Raw genomic sequence first — 23,961 nt, 5'->3', positions numbered from 1 at the left:
TGTCTTGTTCATTGCTGTATCTCCAGTACTTGGAGCAATGGCTCTTAACTGTGGATTATCATCACCTGGAGAGCTTTAGCAAGTCCTCGTACCTAAACTGCACCTTGAATCAATTAAATTGGAATCTCTGGGTGAGTTCCAGGCATGGTATTTTTTTAAAGGTCTCTGAATGATTCCAGTCTACAGCCAAGGCTGACAACAACTGGTCTAGAACAATGTCTGGCATAAAGTAGAAACCTAATAAATTCAGTTCAGTGAATGGAATTCAGGTTAGATTACAGAGGCTCTAAAACTAGGAAGGGGGACTTCCCTGGTGGTGCAGTGGTTAAGAATCTGCCTGCCGATGCAGGGGACACGGGTCCGAGCCCTGGTCCGGGAAGATCCCACATGCCACGGAGCAACTACGCCCGTGCACCACAGCTACTGAGCCTGCGCTCTAGAGTCCGTGAGCCACAACTACTGAGACTGTGCTCTAGAGCCTGCGAGCCATTATCTAGGACCATGACCTGGAAGAGCAAGAAGAGTAGAAAAGATAAGCTAGCAAGAGAATTGAGGCAGCTGGTAATCAGAGGAGGGACAGAATTTGAACTTGTTAAAATCAGAGTTCTGCCTTGTTTGTCTTGTTCATTGCTGTATCTCCAGTACTTGGAGCAATGGCTCTTAACTGTGGATTATCATCACCTGGAGAGCTTTAGCAAGTCCTCGTACCTAAACTGCACCTTGAATCAATTAAATTGGAATCTCTGGGTGAGTTCCAGGCATGGTATTTTTTTAAAGGTCTCTGAATGATTCCAGTCTACAGCCAAGGCTGACAACAACTGGTCTAGAACAATGTCTGGCATAAAGTAGAAACCTAATAAATTCAGTTCAGTGAATGGAATTCAGGTTAGATTACAGAGGCTCTAAAACTAGGAAGGGGGACTTCCCTGGTGGTGCAGTGGTTAAGAATCTGCCTGCCGATGCAGGGGACACGGGTCCGAGCCCTGGTCCGGGAAGATCCCACATGCCACGGAGCAACTAAGCCCGTGCACCACAGCTACTGAGCCTGTGCTCTAGAGCCCGTGCTCCGCAACAAGAGAAGCCACCGCAATGAGAAGCCCCGTGCACCGCAATGAAGAGTAGCCCCCGCTCACCGCAACTAGAGAAAGCCCGCGTGCAGCAACAAAGACACAACGCGGCCAAAAATAAATAAATAAATAAATAATAAAAGTAAAACTAGGGAGGGCTGAGGTTGGGAAAAGGGATAAAGACTGAAGTCTCCATGAACTTGAAGTGTAGGTTTGAGGCCATTGTTTTCAGAGAAGGATTTATAAGTTTATTATTTTGGAGTAGGCACAGTTCCAAGTGATATGGTTTCACCTGTTTCTGGCTAAGGGATTTTGCATAAGTACCAGGGAGTGAAGCTTGCTACAGCATGGCAGTTAAAGATCTGAAGTTATGGTGTTGGGTGGTTTGTGAAGTTAAAAGTTAAAGTTGCACGGGGCATGACCAGAGGGGAGCAGGGGAGAAAGACTTGAGGTTCATGGCTCTCAGGCTGGATGTTGATTTCAGATGAACTGGTTCTGGCTTGCATTTCCCCCTATTATCTTCATGATCCTAAATTCATGTTTTTCAGCAAATTTTCCAGGCCCTCTGAGTCTGAGATCACCTTTGCTTCCCTGGGACTGGGCCCACCTTACGCTAAGACACACACACTAGGCTTATTGTAAATTAGTTCATACCTTTTCCTGCTTTCAAGAGAGTATCAGGTGAAGGCATTGAAGTTTAGGAAAGCAAAGAGCCGGTGAAACAGTGGAAAATGCTGTCTCAATTCACCACCCTTACAATTTCGCTTGAGGCTATTCCAGTCAGGACTGCTATTGAGCAAAAACAAACCATAAAACTAACCCAAACCATAAAACTAACCTCCTACCCGGAGAAGCAAATGGTTCTGGAGAGGCTATTCCAGTCAGGACTGCTATTGAGCAAAGATGACAACAGAAACAAAAACAAACCATAAAACTAACCTCCTACCCAAATCCCATAATGGTTCTGGAGAAGCACAGTGAGGCCAATGACCTCTAAAATGGCATTTCTTCTTCAATTGAATAGATATTTACTGCTCACTTATCACAACCCACAACCTCTATTACGGGATTACATTGAATTCCGACCATGGATAAGCTGGATTAGGTGATTAGGATGGGTTGGGCCCCCATGACAGAGCTAATTTACCCTCCCCACTGCCCAACACCCAAGTCATTTCCAAGGAATTATTTATAAATAGTTGGATACAGTATGGTCAGGTGGTGAAGAAGTTTGTAAATCATTATTTTATTACATGAAGAAGTAGTTGCACTTCTCCTCCTGGTGAGGTAAATATTAACTTTCTAGCTGGAAAACTGCAGTCCTAATCATCTTGGCGGCGCTGTGGTCATATGACATACCTGGGGGCAGCTCCAGATGGCAGCATGTAAGACAAATGATAGGGGGCCTCAAGCAATATTTGATTAAGAATTGTTCTCCTTGTGGGAGAAAAATCAACACTCAAACCAGCTAAGCTGGTGAGCTCTCCTCCAGTGCCTGCTGCCGGGGCAGGATGTTTGGGGAAGTTTCAGGAGGACAATAAGAGCCCTCACTGCAGTAGGTGAGAGGAGGTGAGAAACAGTCACGGTGGGCTCTACATAGGAGAGAAGACTTCAGACATGAAGTGCTCATCAAAGCGGCAGGATTGAGGAAGGACACCAGGTCTCTCCACCCCATTGTCACTACCCTGTCCCACTTCACCACCTTCCAGCCCTCACTTAGAACCTAGAAACTGCAGCAGCTTCCCAAAGGGCGTCCTGCCTCCTGACCCCCTCCATTCCATCCCCTAGTCTGCAGTCATCAGGCTCTTTTTAAAATGCCATTCTGGTTTTATCACCCCCTATTTGAGCCCATTACCTGGCTTCTCATTTCTCCCATTTCTCCGGATAAGGTCAACTTTGAGTATAGCTGAAAAGCTCTATTAATGACTTAATTTCTGCCTGCCACTCCCGGCTTCCATTCTTTACTACATTAAACTTCTAGTTTGTTTAAACCGGTGAAGCTCTCTGGCTTCCTCTTCTGGGAACTCTCTTCCTCTTTTTATTCTGGCAAACTCCTCCTTATTTTTTAGGACTCACTTTCGATATCCTAGTGGGTGCTCCTATAGCATTCTAAACTTCTAAGTTATTGCATCTCTTAGGCTGTTTAATGATCTTCCTGTCTTGCTGTACAGTATTAGCTCACGTTGAGTGTTTAATATTCACCACACCCTATTAAGCATTTTCCTTGGCATATCTCATGTGATTCCCATAAGAATCCTGTGAGGGAAACACCTGATTACAAATAATTAAACCGAGGCTCATGTTAAGTCATTTGCTTAAGTCCTACAGCTAGAAAGCTCCATAGGGAAAGATGGCGTTGCTCTTGCCTATCATTTGATCCCTGGCAACAAATGTATACCTAGCCCTTAGTTGTAGCTAGCACTTACACTGCACTTAGAATGTGCTGGGCATATCTCAATCTTATGTCAATAGGATGGGGAAACTGAGATAAAGGTTAAGTGACCTGCCCATGGTCACACAGCGAAGAAGTAGCCAGGCTGGGATTTAAACCTAAGCATCTGGCTTCAGAACTTCTGCACTCTTAACTGTTAGACTGTCCTTCCTTTGCATGAGCAGAAATGCTTCAAGTTGCAGAAATGTTAAGGAAAGAGATAAAACAGTCAATAAAGCAAAGCAAATCAAGACTACTTTTTTTTTTTTTGGCCGTACCACAGGGCTCACGGGATTATAGTTCCCTAACCAGGGATCAAACCTGGGTTCCCCTGCAGTGGAAATGCAGAGTCCTAACCAGTGGACCACCAGGGAATTCCCCAAGACCATCTTTAATTAGGCAATTTGTTAGTCCTTCAGACAGCCTCCCATGAAGTCTTCACATTACCCACAACAGAAAGATGGATGCATAGTTCTCACCAAATGAAAACATGTCTGGAAGAAAACATCATTTTCTATATTGTAGTGTCTCAGCTTCACTGAGTAGTAATCAGTGATTTAAAAAGCATTCAACTAAAATTTCCTTTTTAACACTGCAATATATACTCAAATGACATTCTCTAGAGAAAATGGGGAGGGAAATCCAGTGGGATTATGGTGAAAACTTGAAGTCAGTCTGCTGTCTTGGAAGAGGACTGCTGTTGTCTGAGAAAAAGAGAAAAATGAAAAAAAGCCTTGCAGTTCCTAACAAGGCAAAAAAAAAGTTTAATTTGGCCTTGTCAAGTACAAATAGGACTTGGGTGGCAGAGAAAGAAAAGCAAAGGAATGCTTTTGTAGTTGTGTTTTTCTCCCTTCCCCAAATGGAAGATTTTATTGCTGTTTCTTCTGATTTCTGAATTGTTTTGATGGTTTCTATGACACTGACTTGCCTTAAAAAATCATCTCAGCAGGTTTTTCCTTTTAATAAAACAGAAAAAATTTGAATAATTAATGGAAAACATTTTGCTTTTTGGAGAATGGAGGGAGAATGATGACTTGGGGAATATGAAGGCAAGAGGATCTCTGAGTGAGTGAGGGATCCCCCCATCATCAGAAGACGCAGCGGGCAGTAATTGTCAGGAAGTTGAGGCTAGAACCTTATTTGCCTCGGCTGCTGTCTTTTGTTAAGAGACAAGAGACAGGGCTTCCCTGGTGGCGCAGTGGTTGAGAGTCTGCCTGCCGATGCAGGGTACGCGGGTTCGTGCCCCGGTCCGGGAGGATCCCACGTGCCGCGGAGCGGCTGGGCCCGTGAGCCATGGCCGCTGCGCCTGCGCGTCCGGAGCCTGTGCTCCGCAATGGGAGAGGCCACGGCGGTGAGAGGCCCGCGTACCACACACACACACACACAAAAGAGACAAGAGACAATGGTTGTTGATCAGGGATAATGGCTTGGTGATGGAGAGGAGTTCACGGATAAGGGGTAGGATTTGTTAATGGATTTAAGGAGAAGAAGGCGATAGAAAAGGAAGAAACAAGTGTGATCCCTAGATGTGTGGCTTTAGCTTCTGGGTGGAGCCTGTTATTGACATAGGGAAGAAGAAATGTAGGGGAAACATTTTTTAAATTCAATGTTGTACATGTTAAGTTTGAAATTTCTGCGTGAGGGTCCTACCTGATCTCCCTTTTTCTACTCTTACTCCGTTACAGTATCTTTTCACGGTGCAGCCGCAAGAGGATCCTTTTAAATTGGACTCAAAGCCATCCAATGACGCCACATCCAGCTCCGAGTAAAAGCCAAAGTCATGACCGTCCTTGCTCATTCCCTTCCAGCTGCACTGTTCTCCTTGCTGTCCCACGAACATACCAGGTACACTCCCACCTCAGGATCTTTGTAGTGTCTCTTTTTTTTTTTTTCTGGAATGCTCTTCCTACAGATATCTTAGCTATCTTACTGACCTCACCTCTAAGCCTTTGCCCAGATTTCAGCATCTTGATAAGGTCTATGCTGATCACCCTAATTAAAACCACGACTGCTCTTCCATCCCCAGCACTCTACTTTCTCTTTTTACATAGCACTTCTGTTTCATCACCTTCTATTATACTATGACCCTTATTTTTTTTTGGCCACGCCGCATGGCTTGTGGGATCTTAATTCACCAACCAGGGATTGAACCCGGGTCCTCGGCAGTGAGAGCACGGAGTCCTAACCATGGGACTGCCAGGGAATTCCCTATGATTCTTTTATAAGGTCAATTGTTAATCTTCATTTCCTCTCGTTGGAGCGTAAGCATCACGAAGGAGAGAAATATGATACTAATATATCCCAAGAACCTAGAATATTCCATGGTACATAGTAAGTACCCAATAAATATTGGTTACTATGAGTATGGTTAAATATGAGTAAAAATAATTATTCAATATCTAAGAAATGTCAAATAGATGAGTCTAGACCTCAGAGGAGAGGTGAGGTCTGGAAGTATTCATCTGTGATAAATTAGTTAAAAATATGAGAATGAATAAAGTTACCCAAGGTAAAGACATGACTAGGAAAGAGACATTCCAATTTTAAGACCCAGGAAGTGTCAACATTTTGACATCAGGTAGAGATGGAGAAACAAATAAAAGAAGGCAGATATTTAGAACCAGTAATGTAGGAGAAAAACCAGGAGATGCCTGGGTGGGATGGGGTGGGGGGAGTACTGTGTGAAGGAAAGAGGAGTCAACAATGTCATCTCCTCCTGTGTAGCTGGGTGAGATAAGCCTAGAAAATCCTCCATTATATTGGCAACAAAGGAGATCTTTGCCCACCTAGGTAGGAACGGTTTCTGGGAAGATGGAAGCTGAGGTGGGGTTTGCCAAAATGGCTTGAGGGGGACTTCCCTGGTGGTGCAGTGGTTAAGAATACGCCTGCCAATGCAGGGGACACGGGTTCAAGCCCTGGTCCAGGAAGATCTCACATGCCGAGGAGCAACTAAGCCCGGGCTCCACAACTACTGAGCCTGCACTCTAGAGCCCATGAGCCACAACTACTGAGCCCGTGTGCCACAACTACTGAAGCCCGTGCGCTTAGAGCCCGTGCTCCGCAACAAGAGAAGCCACCGCAATGAGAAGCCTGCGCACTGCAACGAAGAGTAGCCCCCGCTCTCCACAACTACAGAAAGCCCGTGTGCAGCAACGAAGACCCAACGCAACCAAAAAATAAATATAATAAATAAAATTGATTATTTTAAAAAAATGGCTTGAGGATATACTGGAGGACTGTACTTTAATATACCTCCACCAAATAAGAACGAAGGATAACAAGGGATAATAACTCACAGGGTCAGAACTAATAGGAAAGGAGACAGCAACAGATCAGCAATGTCAATACATTTTTGGAAGATGTGAAGAAGTAGAAGCTGACTTAACTTAGCAGAGCAGGGGGATATACGCCTATGTGCCTGGGGACAGTGGCAGAATTGAGGAGTTTTAATGATGAACAAGTCAGTTTGCCATGTAGAGCTCTTTAGATGTTCTGCGCTTGGATCCAGCAGGTACTACAGAAGGTAAAGGTAATGTGCCTGGATAGAAAGAGGGATGGTGGTCGAAAATTTTTATAGAATAGTTGAGCTCACTGATTCCCTTCCTTACATGACCTACCCAGAGGACTACAACTCCATGTACCTCCAGCCAGCCCAAAGAGCTTTATGCTCTGGAGAAACTGGATCAGAGAGAGACACTCGACTTTGGGGCACCAGGTCTAAGACAAGGATAGAACAAGGCATGGAGGTTTTTTTTTTTTCCATGGGTTTCGAATGCAAGTTTTATTTTTGAATTCCCATTGAAATAAATATGTTAATCTTTGAAAAATAGTTGGTTACATGCCACTAAAATTATCCCTAGAGCCCCCAGTGATAGACATGCTCCATTCTGGAAAACACTACCATAGGGAATTACTGGAGGTACCCTTGGGGAGGTAGGATGAGTCCACTGTTTATTGAGCAAGGGTCCTCTGTGTCCCAAGAAAGCTGCTTGCTGCTGTTCATAATTCTCTGAGCCCCAGACCTACCAGCGTATTTGATCTTATCTTTCCTGGCTGGCAACACTTTGGTGGCTCCCTATTCTCTTCTAGATAGAAGAGTAAATAAGGCATAGAGTTATAAATGTGGGGATTAAGTGAAAAATTTCATACTGAATTATAATTCTTAGACTCCCTTCTCCTGCTGTACTCCCAGAATTCTGTCAACAGATTGGAGAGTAGATTGGAGAATCTAAATTACACACAGAAAAAGACTGACAGATACTGGTACTTTCAGAATCATACAATAAAAAGGTGCTGTCTTAGTCTGCTCAGACTACTATAACAAAATATCATAGACTGGGTGGCTTAAACAACAGACACATTTCTCACAGTTCTGAAGGCTGGGAAGTCCAAGATCACTGGAAGGTACAGTGTCTGATAAGAGCCCTCTTTCGGACTTGCAGGCAGCTGCTCTCTTCCTCTTATAAGGCCAACAATCCTATTGGATTTATGACCTCATTTAATCTTTTTTGAAAAAAGAAATTAATTAATTTATTTTTGCCCGGGTTGGATCTTTGTTGCTGCGCATGGACTTTCTCTACTTGCAGCAAGCAGGGGCTACTCTTTGTTGTGGTGCGCGGGCTTCTCATTGCGGTGGCTTCTCTTGTTGCGGAGCACAGGCTCTAGGCGCGTGGGCTCAGTAGTTGTGGCTCGCGGGCTCTAGAGTGCAGGCTCAGTAGTTGCGGCACACGGGCTTAGTTGCTTTGCGGCATGTGGAATCTTCCTGGACCAGGGATTGAAACCCGTGTCCCCTGCACTGGCAGACGGATTCTTAACCACTGTGCCACCAGGGAAGTCCCACCTCATTTAATCTTAATTACCTCCTAAAAACCCTATCTCCAAATACAGTCACATTGGGGTTAGAGCTCCAACATATTAATCTAGTGGGGGACACAATTCAGTCCATATCAGTGAATAAGAAATAAACACTGATAGTGTGCCTTTTTATACATTTGGGATCTGGTTTAAATGGCAGTTATCCCACCCTGATTAATACAAGCAATTACAACAGAGGAGAACAGTGAAAAGAGAGCCACGCACCAGACTTTTCCAGAGGGCAACTAACCTCTCCTGCCTAGAACTGAAGATAGAGGGCTTTTGGAGGAAGGGCACCAAACGAAAAATGGAACTGATTTGTTCAAACATTTGAGAAAAACTATTGGTAAAGGTTCAGCAAGTCTATTGAAACATTTAGAAAGAAATAAATGATAAGCACATGGCAAGCTAAGCAAGGCAATTTCAACTCCAGGAAAAACAAAAGGTTGTATGAAAAGGAAATATTCATAACATGCATCTTGGGTTAAACAGGGAATCTTTACTGGGCCTAGTAATGTAAATGATGGCTGACTTAGCCAAAAATTATAAGGTTACATGAAGCGGATGAAGAAGGAAAGGGAAGTTGTGTGTGTGTGTGCGCGCGTGTGTGTGTGAGATATAACATACTTTAACTTCTGAAACAGGAGGTGTTTAGGAAATGTTTAAAATAGCTCAAGAAATAGCAGTATAATCCTATAAAAATGTGTCAATAATTACTAGTAGAAAGAGAATAAAAGTTGAAAGTGGCTTCCACCGGGAGTAAGTGGGGTGGGGAGCAGAACTGTACACTGGGCAAGGGAGTGTGGTTTTCACTAGAGCCTTTTCGTACTAGCTGAATATTTAAAACTTATTTGCATATATTGGACAAAAATTAGATACACAAAACTTTTCAAAATATATTGTATGTATACTTCAATTAAAAAACTAAAAAATGTATATTGTATGGGACAAATGCTGTATGATCTCACTTACATGTGGAATCTAAAAAATACAACAAACTAGTGAATATAACAAAAAAGAGACAGACTCACAGATATAGAGAATAAACTAGTGGTTACCAGTGGGGAGGGGGCAGGGGAAGAGGGGCAAGATAGGGGTAGGGGATTACAAGATAAAAACTACTTGTATAAAGTAAACAAACTACAAGGATGTATTATACAGCAGAATATAGCCAATATTTTATAGTAACTGTAAATGGAGTATAACCTTTAAAAATTGTGAAGCTATGTGTTGTATATCTGAAAACTATATAATGTTGTGAAGCAACTATACCTCAATTAAAAATTAAATACATAAAATATATCGTACAGGAGGTTTAAAAGAAGAGATAGGAAGTACGGACAGCTCTTTCAAGAAGCTTTGCTGGCAGAGGGGAGCAAAGGGATGAGGTAGCAGCTCAAACATTCAAGGGTGGATCTAAATTTTTTTTTCTTTTTTGCGCACGACACGCAGGATCTTAATTCCCCGACTAGGGATTGAACCCACGCCCCTTACAGTGGAAGCTCAGGAGTCCTAACCACTGGACTGCCAGGGAATTCCCTGGATCTAAATATTTTTAAATTAAAGTAAGAATACTTAGTTACCAAATCAAATAGTGCAGGGTTTATAATGGAAAGCAAAGTTTCCTGCCCCACACACCCTTTCCAACACATTGCTTCCCATTCTCTTGTAAACATTTAAACTATGGCTTCTCTCAGCCAGGTAGCATTAGTGCAGTTCAGTGCCCTGGGAGAGGAGGGCAGAGACAGGATTTCTGCCAATGGAGAGCAGTGTCTCACCAGTCCATGAGCAAGCCGACTGGCACACTGCTCGGCCCAGGTCTTACCACCACCCAGCCCGTATGGAGAGAGGAAAGCCCAGAGGGGAAGCTGAGAAGCATGCAGTTAGGGCATTTTTGTGGCACTACTGCAGAATCCTGTGATCTCTCAGAATCACAGAGTCCTCATTAGGACCTGTGCAAAGAGGAAAGAAAAATCCAGTTCTGTTTGCAGCATAGCTTAAACCTGTGAGGTCTACATTCGATTTGGGGAAGTCAGGAGAGTGATTTCTTCTCTCTGCCCCCATTGGGAAGAAAAGGTGGAAAGAGTCTCACAAAAGTTTCTGTTGTATCTTTATCCAGACCCTGTATACCAAAATTATAAAGAGGCATAGGATGGTTTTTGTGGTCACACCTCTACTGAGCATGCTGTAGGTAGGGATAAATTTTATTGCACTCAGTGCCTATAACCATAACAATATATTGTAAACATACAGTGTTTACTTTCTGAGCATTAATGAAACAACCATACTAGTACAGAAGAACAACCAGAACTATGAGAGATTTTAAGATAAACATAGGGCTTCCCTGGTGGCGCAGTGGTTGAGAGTCCGCCTGCCGATGGAGGGGACACGGGTTCGTGCCCCGGTCCGGGAAGATCCCACATGCCGCGGAGCGGCTGGGCCCGTGAGCCATGGCCGCTGGGCCTGCGCGTCCGGAGCCTGTGCTCCGCAACGGGAGAGGCCACAGCAGAGGGAGGCCCGCATACCACAAAAAAATAAATAAATAAAAAAAAATAAAAAGATAAACATAAAAAGTGCCTAAGGAAAATGACCTGTAGATCATTATCTAATGATTTTTAAAGATTATATTTTACATTATTTGACATCTTATGCTGCTTCTTTTACAGCATGTTTAAGAGGATGACAGGTCTGCCGGGTTTAATGTAATGTAATTCATTATAAAAATTACTGAACTCGAATGCTAGAGGCAGGGCTAGTATGCAGACATATGCCACTGCCCTGGAGTGGGGATTCATTTTGGAGGGAAGTTGTGGTAGCTAACTTGGGAAGAATCAGCCAACCACTTCCAGATGGATATTTCATAAGTATTCACCATCAGGGACCTAGCTCCCTGACGTCTTCCACGATACTGTCCATTTACTGAAATGCTGATAGAGGAGTAAAGGCTCCACACCCTTTAGCTGTGGCGTGTGGCTACACTAGCCTGGAGGACAACACTCAGATGCCTCAGGGACCAGGCAAGTGAGTAAAATGGGAGTGAGAGTGAGACCCAAGAGTACACGGATTAAATCAAAGCCACACTTACACATACATATACACACACCAGCCGCACCGTGCTGGCCAAACAAGAGTCTGCTGCTTGCGCCTTTCCCAGGGGCTACCAATCTGTGATCTCCGCTTAGCTGTGGGAATAATGCTCCCTGTACAAACTCAGACCTTAACTTCCCTCGAGAGTCACCAGGGTTTCTGACCATCCTGGAGCAGAAGCAATTTAGGCCTCCGGTAGTTAATCCAAAATGACTGTCTGAAGCCCCACCTAGCCTTTAAGGCCTGCTCAAAGCCCCACTCCTACATGAAATCATCCCTTTCTCCCTCAGAGATGGAGCCTTACCTTCTGCTAGCTCTGCTTTGTACCTCTGTTACAGGAGTTCCACTGTCTTATATTACAACGGCTTGGATTTGTGTCCGCTTCAGCCCCCAGATCTCAAGGCCCAGCCTTACTATGTAAACCTATATGACTCTCTGTAAAATTTAAATGAAGGGATTTCTGAGTATTTTAATTGGCATATAGAAATTATTTTAAAATCCTAGAAATGTGTTCAAACAAAAGAGTACCTCCCACCTAAAGTATTCTCTCAGTGTTTCCCAAACTGGTGTTCCTCAGAACATTAGTCCCAAAAGATGCTCCCTGAAAAGTGCTCTGTGGTCAAATGCTGCAGTCTATATCCTGATAGAGTCACAAGGCACATTGCATTTGTAAAGTCTCTGAGAAGATCAGGAGAAATTAAAGAAAAGTTTACTTTTTTCACCCAGGATTCTCTTCGTATATTTGGCCATGGGATCCTTTTAATGGGATCATTTAAGGACTTGCTCCTTGGAATGTAGCCCTTGCAGAGGCAGCAAGGACAGACTCTGGCTCCAAGCTACCTACAACCCAATCCTCAGCATTCATTGTCATTGGGTAAGTTACTTGACCTAAGCAAGTTACTTGCCTAAGCTGTCTCATCTGTAAAATGGGCATAATAGTAAGACATACTCTTATAGGGCTATTGTGAAGGCTAAATGAGTTAATACATATAAACTATGTATCTCAGCCTAAATTTGGAGTTTTGGTCAGAAAATCAGGCCTCTCTCCCTAATTCAGATTCAGAAAAAAATCAGAAATAAGATGTCATCAAACTATTGGCTTTGCTACCAATAAAAGCTGTTTGGAGGAAACTTTGCTATTAGGTTTGTTAATAGGACTCACCACCTCACCCACTGCACCCCCATTTGATTCCAGACTCTCAATCACAGGCAGGGATGGATATGCAGGCTTTCTTGGTAGCATCATGTAATTACAGCAGAGTGAACAAAGTAAGTGTTTGTCTTGTGTATTAGTTTGTTAGGGCTGCTCTAACAAAGTACCACAAACTAGGTGGCTTAGAACGACAGAAATTTACTGCCTCACAGTTCTGGAGTCTAGAAGTCTGAAATCAAGGTATCAGCAGGGCCATGCTCCTTCTGAAACCTGTAGGGGAAGGATCCTTCCTTGCTTCCTCCAGTTTCTCTAGCCCCAGATGTCCCTTGGCTTGTGGCAGCATGATTCTCATCTCTGCCTCCATCATCACATGGCATTCTCCCCATCTGTTCTCACACAGCCTTCCCTCCATGTGTGTCTGTCTCTATGTCTAAATTTTCCCTTTTTTATAAAGACATCAGTCATATTGGATGAGGGACCACAGAAATGACCTCATTTTTTTTTTTCTTCTTCTTTATTTTTGGCTATGCTGTGCAGCTTGTGGGATCTTTGTTCCCCGACCAGGGATCGAACCTGTGCCCCCTGCAGTGGAAGCATGGATTCTTAACCACTCTACTGCCAGGTTAGTCCCATGACCTCATTTTAACTTGATTACCTTGATAAAAGCCCTATTTCCAAATACGGTCCCATTCTGAGGTACTGGGGGTCAGGACTTCAACATATCCTTTCTAGGAGGACACAATGCAACCCATAACATCCTGCGACCAGGCCATCAAAATAGAGGAAAAGGGGCTGAAGATAATTTCTGACCCTTCTTCCCCATGTCACCAGTCAGAGACAGCATGTCTCCTTGCTTGGGGAGGAGTGAAAGGGGGTCAAGGAAGTCCAGAAGTGCTCCCAAGTCCTTTCTCTCCTCCTACGGCTGGAATTGAGAAATCTTGCCCTGCTCTACAGAAGATGAGGAAGTAGGGAAACATCCCCATTGCCAAAATGCAGTCCCAGGATGACTTTGGGTTTAAACAGATCTTCAGAACTGCTTGTGGTCCTGCCTTAAAATTTGTCAGTTGGAGTCCCTCCGTCTCTCCTGGGGCTCAAGGGTATACCTGCGTGTACCGAAAAAACTGGTTACCTAGATACTGGGGAACTGGAGGACTCCCTGGGTTGCACTCAGGGCCACTTTCAGTTTGGCTGTGCCCTTGGGAACAAGGTTCTTTCAAGCCTGACCTTTTCTGGGGGATGGGGGAGAAAATATCCTCCTTAGTCTTAGAAACAACTATTAGCAGCTAATACACAGCAATATATATTTAGATTTTTAATAAAGATTTGGATGAGGGGAATGGATATTCAGTGATGAGGGGAAGAGATGGAGGTACACACCAAGCAAAGACAGTGTTTCAGATAGCAGTGGGTAGAACAAGTCAGGCATCTTCGTTGGGGGAGAGGAGTTACAATTGTTGAGTGTTTATCCTGTGCCTCACACGTACTAGCTTGTTTAATCCTCACACCCTGGGAGTCTTTTAATTTTTTTTTTTTTTTTTTTTTTTTGCGGTATGCGGGCCTCTCACCGCTGCGGCCTCTCCCACTGCAGAGCACAGGCTCCGGACGCACAGGCCCAGCGGCCATGGCTCACGGGCCCAGCTGCTCCGCGGCACGTGGGATCCTCCCGGACCGGGACACGAACGCGTGTCCCCTGCATCGTTAGGCGGACCCTCAACCACTGCGCCACCAGGGAAGCCCGACCCTGTGAGTCTTGATGGTGCGCTTTGGGGCAGGGCCATCTGTCTCCAGGGCTTGTCCTCTTAAACACTGAGCTACACAGCCTCCTTTGTCTGAAACACAGGAGGCTGCTCTTACCTCTGTGTCCCGAAAACAGTTTATGTAATTTCTTCCACAGCACTGAATACATCTGGAGCTATTCCCTTCCTTGATCGTGAGCCCCTCCAGGACAGGAACTGGTCCACACTCACCTTCATTGCCTCATTTGCTGTCTGTCACCTTGTAGGTAAGTTTTTAGTTAAATCAATGAATAACTTTTTACTAAAGAACCCTTGAAGATTTTTCTGATCCACACAGCTATTACAGTCTTTAAAGTAGTATGATTCATGAATTGTGATTGCGTCACACGCAGAAACAAAGACACCCAGGCTAATGACCTGTATTAGAGCAGTGACAATATGCTGACCAGTCTCTTTCATTACTTAGAACTTTCCCCACAGTTTAAACGGAGAAAGCCCGATTTCTGCCTGGCTCTCTTCGTGGAAGTGTCCAGGGCATGGTGCTCAATGCCAGGTGCCTTGGTGTCTTCAGGGAACCTGCTGAGTGGTCACTGACTCAGGCTCTTCCTAAAATAGGTGGGACAAGGGTGACTCTGAGCCATTGTCAGTAGAGAACCACAGATCAATCTGTGCCCCATTCAAATCTGGAGTTCATTTACATAGTGAATTTCGGAACACAAGGAATTGGCTGACCTTTGTGTTACATTCTGCTTCCCACGAGGTGCCCGATTTCTGGAACCCCTGGGCCATAGGCTTGGTCTAATAAATTCACAGAGGGACATGCGCCTATTAGAAGAATCTCAAATTAAAATCTCATGGGAGCTGACCATGTGACCTGCTTTGGGAAATGGAAGGAGAGAAAGCCCCAGCTATTAGCTGCTTATTTAAACTAAACACCCAGGTCTTCTACTCTAGATCATTTTCTCATATAGAACAAATGGAAGAGCAAGGGGAAATAATACGTTCATGAGAAAATGGCAGGTACTGGAGGCTGAGTGGAAACCAAACGGTAGGAATGGTGGCAAAGACTATCTCTTCTGTTTTCTAAACTCAGAGAGAAAAATGAATATTACTTCTTGGTCTGGTGGTCTCTGGGCAGCTTGGATCTTTAAATACTTGTTCGGTAGTTTCTATTTCTTCATTCATTCATTTATTAGTTTATCAATTTATTAGTTTATCCATTTATTAATTTACTCAATAAGCATTTATTGTGTACCTACTTTGTGCTTGGCACTAGGTAGGACACTGAGGATATAGAGATGAGTGAGACCTATTGCCTATCCTCCAGGGTTTAGGGAAGAATTTAAACATGGAAATGGAGTAGACTGAAGACACTTTGAAGGCAGGGATGGAGACTTATTCATCACAGTAACACCAAACCCTGGCATGGTGACTGGCACGTAGGAAGCATTTAATAAATGTTTATTGAACGACTTAATGAAGGTATTCGTCATACATTAATAAAACAATGATAACATTGTAAGTTCAACTACTAAATAAATGTAATATAGTTGAAGACTTCAAAAAATACCAAAAAGTGACTTGCATGGTAGTAACTTAAATGAGATTTGCTAGTTGGAAAAATATCCTGACATAATCTATACAGTAAACATTCTTTTTTTTTTAATATAATATATGTTTTTCTTCCTAAATGATGCAAGGATTTTTAAATTTATTTATTTATTTATTTTTGGCTGTGTTGGGTCTCCGTTTCTGTGCGAGGGCTTTCTCTAGTTGCCGCGAGCGGGGGCCACTCTTCATCGCGGTGCGCGGGCCTCTCACTATCGTGGCCTCTCTTGTTGCGGAGCACAGGCTCCAGACGCGCAGGCTCAGTAATTGTGGCTCACGGGCCCAGTTGCTCCGCGGCATGTGGGATCTTCCCAGACCAGGGCTCGAACTCATATCCCCTGCATTGGCAGGCAGATTCTCAACCACTGAGCCACCAGGGAAGCCCTAAACATTCTTTAATATATTGAAACCTCAACTGTGCTACAGTGCTGCTGAGTTCTACCTATGTTTTAAATGATTCATCCTGAGTTAGAAGTCCCGAGGTAGAGTGTTCTTCCTTAATACTAGCTAATGTTTCGTTCAGCTGTGGCTCAACCTGAGTGAAATAACTGATGTAAGAAGGGCATCAATTGTTCTAGTCACCTCTGTGAAAAGAATAGCATGGCACGGGACGACATTTGCTGTGAGGACATTTTAAACAGAGGGTGTGTTTGTATTCTTATTGATTTCTGATAGCACTTGAAAAATAGAAGCCATCAATTATGGATAGCCAAGACCTATTAGGAACTGCAAGGGAACTACACTTAAAATAAATGGCCCCAAGAACTGTAAAGCCAGCTGACTTAGAGCAAGAATCTCTAACAGTAAAGTTATTTCTAACTGCTGCTAGTCATACTCATGGTCTTGGAGGATGCTAAGGGGTGGGTATCTCCGGTGTGGCTATAGCCATGGGTCAGAAGCCAGCTATGGATGGGGCACACACGACCCAGTGCCTGCCTAGGACTAGGGGTTACTGTTGCAAGTGGCTCCAGGACCATGCTCATCTCCACAGATGACTGCCCGCAGCAGGCCACCGAGTTCCTCTCGCGAGACCTCCCTTGATAAGTGAGCAGCATTCTCCTCATGTCACGATATGGGCAGAAATTTCAGAAGCGCATGAGCTAGGCCTGCCTGTGGTCAATGTCAGGGCCAGTGGCACTGCTAGTTTGAACACGCTTTGGCCATCGCTTGACCCATGGCTGCATAAGGAGATCCTGAAGCGACAGCTATCCTGCAACGAAGGAGTAGCACGCACATTAAGCTTTCTTAGTCAGAGAACTCTGTAGACAAGGGATTGGACTTGGCACTTATATGATGTGGTCTCCTTGAAGTTCAGGCTTAACAACATTTTATTTGAGGCATTTTGAAAGATAAAATTCCTTAACTCCACCTAACAACAGTTGAAGACATAAAAACAGTTATCAGGATTGCTGTAATGCCTTCTAACTGTGTAATCAGAGGAAGCAGTCCAGAAGAAGGTGGAGAGAGCGTACAATCTGTACGGAGAACAAAGCGAAGGGTACAAATAGTGTCTGCCTGTTTGTGTCCACCTGTACTTAGCCTTCTCTTGCTAGAACTAGGCAGAGAATGAGCTAGTAGTTTTTCTGAAGAATGGCTGAGTGACCAAGGTTGCATAGAAATCTCTGGTCATGAGTGGCTCAGTGACAATTAAGAGACACATTCTGGCCCTTTTAAAAAACTCATCATAGGGCAGGGATCTAGACTCTGGAAAATGGTTGGCCAAATGTCTGAGACCTTTCCTCCTGGCATGTTAATTTAGAAGTAAAGTTATTTCTTTCTTTCTTTTTTTTTTTAAATAAATCTATTTTATTTATTTATTTTATTTTTGGCTGTGTTGGGTCTTCGTTGCTGCGCGTGGGCTGTCTCTAGTTGCGGTGAGCGGGGTCTACTCTTCGTTGCGGTGTGCGGGCTTCTCATGGCGGTGGCTTCTCTTGTTGAGGAGCACAGGCTCTAGGGCACATGGGCTTCAGTAGCTGTGGCGCACAGGCTTAGTTGCTCTGCAGCATGTGAGATCTTCGCGGATCAGGGCTGGAACCCATGTCCCTTGCGTTGGCAGGCGTATTCTTAACCACTGCGCCACCAGGGAAGTGCAGTTATTTCTTTCAATGAATATTTATTTATTGTTTGCTCATGCTACTTACCAGGACTACAGTGGTAATTGAGACTTACCGGATTACCTTGATGGAATTTGCTATTAGTCTAGCAAGGGGAAAACTTTCAAAGCAAGCCACAAAAGGAAATATATATTTTCAAACAGTGATATGTGTTACAAAAGAAGTATAGGATACTTTGTGAGGCATTGTTATAGGAGAACCTAATTTAGATTTGGGGGGTGGGGAAGGCCCTATTTTGAGTAAATGACATTCAGCTAAGAGCTGAAGCCTGGACTTGGAGCTAGCAGAGCGTGTGTGTGCGTGTGTCGACGTGCCTGTGTGTGTGAGGAGGGCAAGATGAGTGCTGAGGACATGGGAAGTGTCCTGGGCTGAAGGAACATCGAAGATCCCGTGGGGGAAGCTTGGCTTTTTCGGGAAACTGAAAGCAAGCTGGCGTGGTTGTCGTGTGGTGTGTGTGAAGCAGAGATGGGTATGAGTTAAAGCTGGAGGCAGGCAGGGCCCACGCCATTCAGGGCTTTGTGGGCCATGTGTAACATTTGTGATTTATCCTAAGGATGGAGCGTGTTGGTGACCTGCTGTGGGAAGGTGGGTTGGGGTGTACGCCAGCTGTTAACCTGAATGGTGGTGCTTCTCTTCTTGTAAATGACCCGGGATTGGAGTGTGACCTTGGGTGCAATGCCAGTGAAACAGGGTCACATTACATAACACATTTTGTAGGTTATCAATTATGGTGATAGTGCTTTATCAAGGTAGTGAAAAAGGAATGCCATCATGCAAGAAAATACTTCGTTTGTTTGATCGCCCCCAAACCTCAAATACCATGAGCACGTGTGCAGACATTCAGGAAGGCAGAATCAGTGAATACCACGGTCCCTGCTGAAAGCAGGGTCTGCAAACAATTGTTCACCCCACATCCTGCCCTACTAGAACTTCTCCTTGTAAGCTGCTCCCTCCTGCCCCTCAGTTCAGGAAACAGGAGGGAAGTTTAAACAACTCACTCACTGGACCCTTCTCTTAAGCTTGAAAAAATTTTTTTCTTGTATGTTTCTTAAGAAAGGGTAACCAAAAAATACCAAGCTGCAAAATCTTTGACATTCCAAAGAATCGCCTATGGTGCTGCCCATATTTGCAAAGCCTGGGCTGGCACTTTTTTTTTTAATCAATTTGTTTTTATTGAAGTATAGTTGATTTATAATCTTTTATTAATTGCTGCTCCCTCCTGCCCCTCAGTTCAGGAAACAGGAAGGAAGTTTAAACAACTCACTCACTGGACCCTTCTCTTAAGCTTGAAAAAAAATTTTTTCTTGTATGTTTCTTAAGAAAGGGTAACCAAAAAATACCAAGCTGCAAAATCTTTGACATTCCAAAGAATCGCCTATGGTGCTGCCCATATTTGCAAAGCCTGGGCTGGCACTTTTTTTTTTAATCAATTTGTTTTTATTGAAGTATAGTTGATTTATAATCTTTTATTAATTTCTGCTGTACAGTAAAGTGATTCAGTTATACATATATGTATATACATTCTTTTTAAAATATTCTTTTCCATTATGCTTTATTATAGGATATATATATATATATTTTTTTTTTTTGGCTGCTTTGGGTCTTCATTGCTGTGAGTGGGCTTTCTCTAGTTGCAGCGAGTGAGGGGCTACTCTTTGTTGCGGTGTGCGGGCTTCTCATTGCGGTGGCTTCTCTTGCTGTGGAGAACGGGCTCTAGGCACGCGGGCCTCAGTAGTTGCAGCACGTGGGCTTAGCAGTTGCAGCACGTGGGCGCTAGAGCGCTTGGGCTTCAGCAGTTGCAGTGCATGGGCTCTAGGGCGTGCGGGCTTCAGTAGTTGTGGTGTGTGGGCTCGGTAGTTGTGGCTTGTGGGCTCCAGAGCACAGGCTTAGTAGTTGTGGCGCACGGGTCTAGTTGCTCTGCGGCATGTGGGATCTTCCCAGACCAGAGATCGAACCCGTGTCCCCTGAATTGGCAGGCGGATTCTTAACCACTGTGCCACCAGGGAAGTCCCAGGTACCATTTTAAATGTTTTTTTTCATTGCTAAGGCTTAGTAGTTGTGGCGCACGGGTCTAGTTGCTCTGCGGCATGTGGGATCTTCCCAGACCAGAGATCGAACCCGTGTCCCCTGAATTGGCAGGCGGATTCTTAACCACTGTGCCACCAGGGAAGTCCTGTCATAGGATATCAAATACAGTTCTCTGTGCTATACAGTAGGACCTTGCTGTTTATCCATTGGGATTTTGTTTTTGATTAAGATTCTAACAATAATTCCAAGGAGCAGGTACCTTATAAGATGTTTATTGTAAGTATGTAATTCAACATGTTTTGCATTTCACTTGGGAAGTGATTTCTTTTTCTTTTTACATTTGGTGAATGGGAAGAATATAAACAGTTATGTGTTAAAACCTACAACCCCAATGAACCAGGGAAAAACTTCTGGATTAGTCGAGGAAAGGGCTATCACTTCAAGTTATGTTTCTATGAGTTCAGCCATCAAATATTAAAAAAAGTTGTTGCTTAAAAGCATTATTCATAGACTACCAGATGGATTATATATAATCTATTGTCTACAGATGTATTAGGTTAGAAGAGTAATAAATTCTCGGCTTTAAGTAAATACAGATCACAACCATGACTGCTACAGAATGAATCTGAATGAGTTGGAGAGGCAATGGACTAATTGTTTCAAAAGACAGAATGAGAACAAAAATATGGTAGGAATGCACAGTATATGTGAATTCTGCACAATAGATGAACAACAGCCTCCTTTCCTAAAGCAGTAAATCTGAATTAATACTTATCCCATTATGTGCCTTAGTTCATAGAAAAATAACTTTGCTTTCCTTTGTTTCATATGCCTAATCTTAAGAAAAATGGAAGTTAGTAATAATCTTGACAGCTAGAAGTATGACCATGAGAAAAATGATTCTAAAGCCATTGGCAGATCCAGTGGATCCACAGAACTGAACAGTACGCAGTTTGAACAAATATTTCTCAAGTCCTACTGCCATGGGACTGTGAAGTTGGCCTTCTAGAGAGCACAGCCTGGCCATTCTTATCCCCTAGCTAGTCTTGGACCATGAGACTGGATATAGCCAGCTGAACTAAACAGTCTAACCATAAAATGTGATATAAACAAGATGAGAAGAGACTCAGTGTTCCATAAATACTTCATCATTACTGTTACTGGTTCTCCATTGCCCACTGATTCCCATTTTAAAAATCCAGATGATTCCATGCTACAGTACAAGGAAAATGAGCACTTCTCAGCTGTGAAAATGGCATGAAGGTGAGAGGATAAAATTCTGATTGTCATTCAAAGCCCAGATGATTCCAAATGCTTTGTACCATATTTTAATTGTTTCAAAATTAATTTTTCTTTGCAGTTACTCAGTTTTCAAGAAACTTAAGGACCCATTTAGGTAACATGCTAATATTTAAAGAATGATCCCTAAAAGTGTTGCTCCTAAGATTTATTAATTAATATTTGAGAAGGTTAATAAAGAAGGAAAGGGCTTGACCATGCTAATCACTGTTTTATTTAGAATTATATACAGAGTTCTTCTGATTTTATAGCTTGTGTTGATGCTTTTTTTGGTGTTATAGTTAAAGTACATTAGAGTATTATTAAAATAGAAGATGTTGGGAATTCCCTGGCGGTCCAGCGGTTAGGACTCAGTGCTTTCACTGCAAGAGCCCAGGTTCGATCCCTGGTTGGGGAACTAAGATTCTGCAAGCCACGCAGCATGGCAAAAAACAAAAAGAAAGAAAGAAAGAAAGAAAGAAAGAAAATGTTATGTTAATTTCTCTATTCTAATATCTCACACTTTATATAAAGATTCTTTATAATCTCCCAACAACAGGTTGTGAAGTCTTTAAAAATAAAAAAAATAAATGCTGAGGACACAAAGTACATAACATCTTCAATAAACTGGAAGTTTCTGATATAGCTATAATCAAGAAAAGAACTGTTAGTGTTGCAGATGACATGATACTATACATAGAAAATCCTAAAGATGCCACCAGAAAGCTACTAGAGCTCATCAATAAATTCAGTAAAGTTGCTGGATACAAAATTAATACACAGAAATCTGTTGCATGTCTATACACTAACAATGAACTATCAGAAAGAGAACTTAAGGAAACAGTCCCATTTACCATCCCATCTAAAAGAATAAAATACCTAGGAATAAACCGACCTAAAGCGGCAAAAGACCTGTACTCCAAAAACTATAAGATGCTAATGAAAGAAATTGAAGACCACATAAATAGATGGACAGATATACCATGTTCTTGAATTGGAAGAATCAGTATTGTCAAAATGACCGTATACCCAACACAGTCTATAGATTCAATGCAATTTCTTTCAAAATACCAATGGTATTTTTCACAGAACTATAGCAAATAATTAAAAAATCTGTATGGAAACACAAAAGACCCCAAATAGCCAAAACAATCTTAAGAGGAACAGAGCTGGAGGAATCAGACTCCCTGTATTCAGACTATACTACAAAGTGACCGTAATCAAAACAGTATGGGGACTTTCCTGGTGGTCCAGTGGAATCCACCTTACAATGCAGGGGACACAGGTTCAAACCCTGGTTAAGGAACTAAGATCCCACATGCTGCAGGGCAACTAAGCCCACACGCCACAACTACTACTACTGAGCTCATGCGCCTCAACTAGAGAGCCTGTGTGCTGCAAATTACAGACCCCACACACCCTGGAACCCATGCGCCACAGCTAGAGAAGAGAAAACCCTCACTCCACAACTAGAGAGAAAACTGCACACCACAATGAAGAGCCTGTGTGCCGCAGTGAAAGATCCCGCATGCCTCAACGAAGATCCCACATGCCACAACTAAGACCCGAGGCAGCCAAAAAAAAAAAAAAAAAAATTAAAAAAACAAATACAAAATAAATAAATCTTAAAAAAAAAACAACAGTATGGAGCTTCCCTTGTGGTGCAGTGGTTGAGAGTCCGCCTGCCGATTCAGGGGACACGGGTTTGTGCCCTGGTCTGGGAAGATCCCACATGCTGCGGAGCAGCTAGGCCCGTGAGCCATGGCCGCTGAGCCTGCGCGTCCGGAGCCTGTGCTCTGCAACGGGAGAGGCCACAGCAGTGAGAGGCCCACGTACCGCAAAAAAAAAAAAAAAGAAAAAACCAGTGTGGTACTGGCACAAAAATAGACATATAGATCAATGAAACAGAATTGAGAGCCCAGAAATAAACCCATAAACTTATGGCTGATTAATCTACAACAAAGTGTATGAGAATATACAATACAATGGAAAAAAGACCATTTCTTCAATAAGTGGCGCTGAGAAAACTGACAGCTACATGTAAAAGAATGAAATTAGAATATTTTCTAATACTGTATACACAGATAAACTCAAAATGGATTAAATACCTAAATGTAAGACCAGAAAACATAAAACTCCTAGAAGAAAACATAGGCAGGACACTCTTTGACATAAGTCATTTGACATAAATGTGTCTCCCCAGACAAAGGAAACAAAAGCAAAAATAAACAAATGGGACCTAATTAAACTTAAAAACTTTTGTACAGCAAAGGAAGCCATCAGCAAAATGAAAAGACAACCTACTGAATGGGAGATAATATTTGCAAATGATATGACCAATAAGGGTTTAATATACAAAATATATGAACAGCTCATATAACTCAATAACAAAAAAGGAAACAATCCAATTAAAAAGTGGGCAGAAGACCTGAATACACATTTTTCCAAGGAAGACACACAGATGGCTAATTACATTGCTAATCATTAGGGAAATGTAAATCAAAACCACAACAAGATGTCACCTCACACCTCTCAGAATGGCTATCATCAAAAATACCACAACTGGGCTTCCCTGGTGGCGCAGTGGTTAAGAATCTGCCTGCCA

The 23,961-nt window shown here is 43.1% G+C and overlaps 1 pseudogene; it reads left to right on the top strand.

Moving 5' to 3' along the window:
* LOC102973126 (ferritin light chain-like) overlaps positions 1–23,961 on the top strand; it is a 42,871-nt pseudogene that overhangs the window by 1,978 nt on the left and 16,932 nt on the right.

Source organism: Physeter macrocephalus, chromosome 7 (assembly GCF_002837175.3).
Source record: "Physeter macrocephalus isolate SW-GA chromosome 7, ASM283717v5, whole genome shotgun sequence".
In the NCBI taxonomy this organism is placed as follows: domain Eukaryota; kingdom Metazoa; phylum Chordata; class Mammalia; order Artiodactyla; family Physeteridae; genus Physeter; species Physeter macrocephalus.
The sequence above is the reverse complement of the archived record's forward strand: the minus strand, read 5'-3'. Positions and strand labels throughout refer to the sequence as shown.